The following is an 8552-nucleotide window of genomic DNA, read 5'->3' as shown; positions in this document are numbered from 1 at the left end:
ACATGCACAGCTGTACTAACTGCCTCAGCCCAAAAGCTGTAATATTTCCGATCAAAAATATTGTTGAACTTGACTCCCCGCATGCCGGTAAAACCTGTGCAAGGTTATCTCCCACACTGTAACTATCGGTAGCTTAATCTGTGCCCCGCACGTGCAAAAATGAGGCCGTGGAAGCCGTGTGGAAACATCCTTTTTTGAAGGGGGCAAAATGGATAATGATGAAAATTAACTAAATTTTTTTATTAATTTCCCCCAGCCGATGCATGGCTGGAGGGAAGGGAGTGGGAGAAGGAGGTGAAGAGGCGAAGATGCATGGGAGAGGAGGGAAGCATGGGGGGGCTCCACGTGTGTGGAGTCTCTCCCCCCCCTTAAGCTCTATATAAACCCCCCTTAGCCTTGGGGGGGAGAAGGGAAAAAGAGGGCACCATGCTGAGGGAGAGGAGAGAGAGTAGAGGCCGCCATCACCGTCCCCAAGCCAGGAAGCTCCCGCCGATTCGACTCCTGCTACCGCCACACAGATTCGCTGCCACTCATCATCAACGCCACCATCTGATTTGTCATCCTCATCACCTCCCTCTTCTAGATTCCCTCTCCACGTAAGCTCTGATTCAGAGCATAGAAGCTTCCTTGGAAGCTTCCACAAGGGGCTTCCTTAAGCCCTGTTTTTACGTGATCTCCTCAGTTTCAAAAAACCCGGCTTGTAAAGCTCGAATTCCTACGCAAGAGAATAGGCATCGACCCACATGCAACCTCGGAGAGCGAGAATAGAGGCTAGGAGGAACCCGCGGAGTCCATATTTCACTACGTCCACGATGGATCCAAAGTCCAAGTCGCAAGGCACACGCGTGGAAGCCTCGGACCCGAACTTGCACATGGACATCACCGCAAGTCCTTATAACCAGGTTCTTGGAGTAATTTCCGCGTTGGGCATGTTTAAAAATTCATAGGGAAGCTCAGAATATAAATTGCTCATTCATCTTGCGCGTGTAGTCGCATGTTGCTATTTTGGTGCATTTCCAAAGTAATGAGTCTAAACGCCTATTGCTTAGGGCAAAGGGAAGAAATTGTTAAGTGCATTTTTGACTGGACATGGAAAGAATAAGTGTATGTCGCATTTTAGACAGTATCTTCCTTGTAATGATTCACATGAGGAAAAGTCGTTAACACCCATAGGATGTTATTCGAAAAGGAGTTGCAGAGCATGAAAATGAATCTATGGATTTGCATGTGGCATATGCTTGTAAAATGGAATAAGTTAACACTAGCCTTAGTTTTGCATGAACTTCATTAACTACGTTGTAGCTAGGAGAAGGTTGCTTGTTGCATATTCATCATGCGAAAAATTCATTCATCAAGAGTTGCATTTAGGAAAGGTTGCATGGTTTATCAAAGCATGAGATTCTAAAGCATAGATAAAAAGGTTGTAGGCATGATTCTTTGATGTAAATCCTAGTAGATCCTAGGTAAGTTATTCTTCAAATTATCATGCATTTTGACTTTACCAAGCAAAGATAGGGTCATTGCAAACCTTGTGGTGCGCAAAAGCAATGAATCGCATGTTTACATGTATTGTGACATTTTGCAACTATTTTTCTCCTTTAGATCAAGTTTATCATCTCTAGGAAAGGATCGTCCTTGTCATAAGACAAGTAGGTCAATTTACCCAAATCACTTGTGGTATTATAACCGTTAGGGTTTCGTATAGGCATAACTAGCCGATTCGATAAAGACCTCAAGTTCTAGCTAGGGCTTGGCACATTGGAAGTGTCTTGGAGACCTTCAGGCATTCACTACACATGCATACAATATCCGATCTGCGTATCAATGGTATCAGAGCGAAGCTGAGATCCAGAGCTTCCAATCGCTTACCATCTCGCGTGAAGGTGAAGATCTTGGAACGAACGGGCTCTATAGGCTATCTTGCGATGAACTGACAACATAGGCGTGTTCTTGGCAGTGAAGAACCCCCTACTGTACCCTTTGATCACGAAGGACCTCTCCTAGAAGAGGCAGAGGACCACTCGGGAAGTCTCCTCTTCAAGTCATTTTTTCTCAGAGATAAAGCAATTCATGATTAATGCAAAGCTAAGCTTAATGCTTAAGCTTAGAGAGCTTAAGCTCTAAGCTCTAAGCTCTCTAAAAACTTCGGAAGCATGTACTCATGGGCGTCGATTTGATCAACAACGTGCCACTATCCTGCATTGAATAAATGAATTGCTTAAGCTTTTTCTTTAAAGCTTTAAGTTATTAAAGCTTAATTTAAGGCTTAAAGTTCAATTATCAATCTCTTACCTAGAGGATGTTCATACCGTGGTACTCCCGAACCAGTTTTGAAGTTCAACTGCAACTTGGCTGAGCCGATTTACAACAAATAGGCTATCACACACAGTCTATGCGGAAGACTATTTTACTTGGAAGAAGACTATTATCAATTGCCATACTCGAGAAAAGCAAAATCGTATAAGCAAAGGCATCCTAATAACCAAAGCAAGTTCGTGGTGAGCTTCTTCACACGTAACTAGAAGACGAGTGACAAATCTTCAATCAAATTCAGGATGTCGAATCATAATATGGACGATTTTATGGGCGAAGGCGATTTGCCAGAGTCGACTATGAAGCAAAAATTGGATCTAATCATGATGCAGCTTCAAGAAGAGCGAAGGGCACGTCAAAACTTATAAGCACAATTGACTGTACTTCAACAATCCACTGTCGATCAAGACGGAGCGCAACCTAAAGATGTTATTCAATGTACTATTGATGCGACACTTGATGCATAGGCTCTTAGGAAAGAGGCCAAGATAAGTAAAAGAAATTTTAAATTCGCACTTTTAATGGGCAATGTGATGGCAAAATTGCTACTGCTTTCATTAGTCAGTTTGACGACTATTTTCATGAAGAGCAATATACTGAAAAAACTTAAATGCATCACTGACCATCTAGCAGACAAAGCATCATTATGGTGGACTGTTGTCCACAAGAGTTTTGATTGTCCCTAGAAATTTTTGCAGAATTTCCTTCCACCTCAATTCCATGAGAAAGCTATCAAACAATGGGATCTCCTACAATAAAGAGATCATGAATCCATCCTACAATATAGTGAGCATTTTTGGAGTGCCCTACTTCAACTTTGAATGCTTGAAGATGTTCCTAAGGTGACCCACAAGCGCAAGTATATGTCCGGTTTGTGTAACATACCCGTCTATCGACTGTCTAGGCACGTTTTTTAGTGGTCCATCGAGAGACGAGTCTAAGCGATGCCGCGCAGCACTCCCATGGAATGTCACAAGGTTTGTCACCTAGGGTTTTCTGAGTCTGCCTCGCAACAGAATGTCCACGGACGAACCCACTAGGATAGACCTAAAATTTGGGTTCTTAGTAGACAAGGTCTCCTAACAGTATTCTAGAGTTGGGTTTTGGACATCCTACTTTACGCAGAGATACCCAAACAGAAGCTGACCCATACTGCACTTGGTTCAAAGAGAATGGGAAACGAGAGGGATGCGATGCTCAACCTCTTTGCCTGTAGACATAGTCCCATTCCTGTCCCCTAAAATGGCACGAATCGGGGTTCTAACCTAACAATTCCTAAAGGTCAAACATCGGTAAAACCTTGTGAGAAGCCTCCCAGTTTTTCGGGACTATCCTACCGTAGGACGGGACCCATTGGGGATTCTACCCATCTGCTTTCTTTGATAGCTTTAGTTTTCTAATTAGGTCCTACCACATTTATGTGCGACACTTAAAATCGGCTTCCTTAATTAAGCCTTTTAGGGAATGAGGTTCGTTCACGTAATTTATATCATAGACACGAATATAGAGCAAGCAGTCTTTTGACAAACAAGTTCCTTAAATTATCTTAAGATAATCTTTGTCTCCTGCCCATACATGAGAATTATGTATCCCTTTGTCCAACAAAAGTTTCGATCCAAATCACATGGCACCATAATTTCCATCCTTTATCTAGAATAGGATCTTCCAACGCCTCAGACATTGGGCTCACAGCAGCCCACAACTCTATTCTGGTCTAGACAAGGGGTGTCCAGAGCTCCACTGACCCCAAGCGACCTAGAAATGAGACACAACTTCCGTGGTTGGCCTTTCTAACCTCTCGACCTTCAGCCTGTGAATTGAGCAGTGCCCTCTCGGGGTAATCTGTAGTGCAATCTTGGAGATGATCCACCGTGCAAAATATCCTTCCTTAATTAATCCACTTATGAATCAAAGAAAATCAAGGTGATCAGCCTAATATCATTTTCCAGGGAAACATTCCTTTATTTCTCCATGGCTACTTGTCATTACTGACCCTTGCCATGCATTTTACCATCAAACACAAGCACTTGGAATAATTATCCAAATCACATCCAACAATCAGTTTAATGCAAAAGCATTTAGGACGTTATTTGATCAATCATAAAAAATAAAGGTATCCTTTCCTAACCACTATAGGAATAGTCGTAATAACCTTTCCATCGCATGTTTGCTCTCCCCCTTGGATCAAAGAGCGATTCTACATAGGAATTACTTAACACTCCCTTCTTTCGACTAAGGTTTCATTTCCTTAGGCAAAATCACTTATTATGCCTTCCATCAAATGTGCAACCTATGTCATACCGACAGTGTGGTGGAAGCACACCTATTACTATGAGGATGGGAAGACAACAGTGCTTGAAGCCTTATATGATATTTATGAGTTTATCGTATGGCATCTAAATGCAATTAACTTCTCTTAATACATGCATTTGGGAAAATCAATCCTTCAAATATTTACGATGCAGTTTATCCTTTTCAATGTTCTATTCTTGAGCGGCATAATACAGCCCTAACGTGTCTCATGAGATAATCGAACAAGCATCCATTAATTTGAAAATACAATACTTACGATCGAAACCGCAGTTGGGTTGGCAGTGGTGCCCTCGCCCAAGGCTTTGTTGCGGTTTGTGGGATTGCCACACCTGCACTCGACATTCTTCGCTTGGGGGCCATTCCCGATCTTCCTTGCTTTAGGTGTAATTTCCGTAGGAATTTTCAGTAGCCTCTTAAGCAGAAGAGGAGGAAAAACTCGCAAGATAGGGATCAAGTTTGCGGGAAAGGCAATAAAACTCGGGGAAGAAGGAAGAGGAAACGCGTGTGGCCACCCTCCTCTGAGGGGAAGAGGGAGGAACCTTCTAGAAGGTTCTCTCCTTCTCTCTTTATCTCTCTCTCTCTCTCTCTCCTTCTTCTTCTTCTTCTTCTCTTCTTCTTTTCTCTCTCTCTCCCTTTCTCTTATTCTCCTCTCTCTCTCCCTCTCTCTTCTTCTCCCTCTCTCTCTCCCTCTTCTGCTTCTTCTTCTTCTTCTCTCTCTCTCTCTTCCTTCTCTTCTTCTGCTTCTCCTTCTTCTTCTCTCTCTCTCTCTCCCTCTCTATCACCCTCTCTCTCTCTTTCTCTGGCGTGCCATTGCCTCTTCTAAGGCTCCCTATATGTCCCTCTTTTTATTACGATTGGGAAGGGGGGTGTGATGGAGGCCCTCTCCTTGCCTTCCATTTGGGCGGTCAAATTGGCATGCCATCATGCCAACGTTAAGTTGGCAAAAGGGATAGCATGGGGGGGGGGGGGGGGGATGGCACACGTGTGCCCCTCCTCCCCATCATCATCGTCGTCTTTGCCTTTATCAATGCCTTCGTCATCATCGCCTTCTTATCGTTTTCTTTCTCCCTCCTCGATGTCGTCGCACCTCCCACCACATCATGCTGATGGCGCCATCTTTTGCAGTTTCCCCTCCACGTGCCAGATTGGCGATGTGGATAGGGGGCAATTTTTTTTTCATTAAATTGGATTAAAAAGGGGGGGTCCCTATGCAGATCAGACAAGGGATATTACAGTTTGCTTGGTCACTTCTATGTGGAAGTGAATATGTTCAAGCCAAAGACTTTGGAGGATCCGATTTTTTTAGTGCATGATGCAGAGGATAAAATTAGTGGATGAGAAAAGTGACCACAAACAATTTTCAATTAATGGTAACTTTGGTACAAAGCAATTCAATTCTAACTTTCGAAGATCTAATCAAAATCACTTTGCTCCTTCTTCTTTTCGTAAACCCTGGACTCGACCTCCTCCTTTACACTCAAATACAAATTCAAACCCTAAGCCTTCCCTCCGGTCAAATCCCAATATGCCCAACTTTTCAGCCCTTATCAATAATGTCTCCAAAGCAAAGCCTATGGTTTGTTACAAGTGTCATCAGCATGGACACTTAGTAGAGAATTGTCAATCCAAGAAGCAAGCTATTCAAATCAATCACTTGGGAGCAACTAATGATGAGGACCATGAAGATATGCTAGACTTCACTGAAGATGATAATGATATCGGCGATGCTTCAAATGCTTTACCAGGTATGCCGAATCCCCATTCGTTATTAACAATGAAAAGTTTTGTGCATGATCAAGAAAAGATTGTTTTGCATGATGATGGAAGCACACAAAGTTGATAAAGGAATTCAATTTATCTATTGTTCCAACTCATTATCGCATAAAGGCTACATTCTTAGGCACTAGATACAATGGTACACAAGAAGTGCATGATTTAGAGATTAAAATCGATGATTATATTGAACTTAAACCTTCTGAGTTGAAGTATTCCACCTATGATAAATAATTGTTAGCTGTAGTTCAAGCCTTACATTAATGGAAATACTATTTGATGGGATCCAAATTTATGATTAAAACTGACTAGCAAAGTATTAAATATCTCCTTAGTCAGCCACAAATTTCTGACCGTCATATTAAATGGGCTACTTTCATTCAAAGTTTTCATCCACTTATCCGATATCAGCTAGGAAAAGAAAATGTTGTTGCTGATACATTGAGTAGAAGACCAAGTATCCATAATATTTCCGTTCTATCCTTTGATTCCCTTAATCCTATGAATGATACCTATGACCATGATGACCCTAGTTTTTAAGCCGATTGGAACAAATTAGTTGCTAATAACTGGATTCCAATTGATTCTTTGTCTTATTCTGATGGATTTATGTTTTATGAGAAAAGATTATGTGTCAGTGTTCAATTTAGATCATTTGTGTTGCACGAAATTCATTGTCCTCCATATCAAGGTCATAGAGGTTATTTTCACTTTAAGAACATTAGTTGAAGATTTTTACTAGCCGCAAATGGAATCCGATGTTTCTAACTTTGTTTGTGAGTGTTTAATTTGCCAAAGAGTCAAGTGACATCATTGTAAGCAATATGGTTTGTTAATGCCTTTACCAATTCCTGACCATCCATGGGAACATATTTCAATGGATTTTATAGTTGGTTTGCCTAATACACAAGCTAATCATGATATGATTTGGACTATAGTAGATTGATTTAGTAAATAAGCATATTTTCTACCATGCAAGAAAACATTAACTACATCTCAAGCTGCATAATTATTTTTTAAGACCGTTTTCACTAATCATGGTTTGCCAAAAGTTATTATTTCTGATCAAGATTCTAGATTTTGTAATGATTTTTGGACTATTTTGTTTGCTAATTTGGATACTAAGATTGATTTCTCATCTACATTCCATTCTGAAACCAATGGGCAAACAGAATCTACTAATAGTACCATTCTAGATCTTTTGTGTGCATACATAATTTCAAAACCACAAACATGGAACACACATTTACATCTACTTCAATTTGCATATACAATAATACACCACACACAACTACTCATAAAGCACCTTTTGAAATCATTTATGGACATAGATTACCTACACATGTCACATCATTGTCAAACAAAGTTAAAGATGCTGATGATATTGCCAATACGCATGCTACTATTTTTTCTCAAGTTAAAGACATGATTGCGAAAGCCCAACAATTATACACTAAACAAGCTAATAAGAAAAGACAAGCCAAAAGTTTCAATGTTGGTGACTATGTTTGGTTACACATTGAAAAGAGAAGATTGCAAAGTGTTGAGAAACATCTTGTTTTTAAAATAACACCTAGGTTTTATGGACATTTCAAAATAATTCACAATATCAATGACAATGCATTTAAATTAGAACTACCCAAACATTGAAAGATCCATAATACTTTTCATATAAGTTTGTTACGACCTTTTAGAGGCCAATTAGCTGTTCACTCTGTCTATGAAAATCCTCCTTTGTTAGAAGAAGAAACTGAAATCCTTGAACCTGAACCTATTCTAGACATTGACTTTATAACCACTAGAACTGGCCATAGATATTCTAGATATTGACTTTATAACCACTAGAACTGGCCATAGATATTCTAGATATTTGGTTAAGTTTAAAAATCATCACGTTGAAGAGGCCCAATGGATGCACGCCTGTAACCTAAGTGCTTATCCCTCATTGCTCACTCCACATTGAGCTAATAGCAATTGAGGACAATTGCTATCCCACCCCGAGGGGAGGCATATTCCACGGTGGATTCCGTGATTATATTTATTTGCCAGGGCTCGTACACAAGGTTGATTCCTTGAGCGAGAAGTTGACGGGGATGCCTGTCCTTTTTGGGTATCATATTAATTGAATGTGCACGTGGGTGATTTCATAAAAT

The sequence above is a fragment of the Lygodium microphyllum genome, chromosome 5 (assembly GCF_053477565.2).
Source record: "Lygodium microphyllum isolate KBCC chromosome 5, Lygodium_microphyllum_v1.1.10, whole genome shotgun sequence".
In the NCBI taxonomy this organism is placed as follows: Eukaryota; Viridiplantae; Streptophyta; class Polypodiopsida; order Schizaeales; family Lygodiaceae; genus Lygodium; species Lygodium microphyllum.
Note: the sequence above shows the minus strand (reverse complement) of the source record.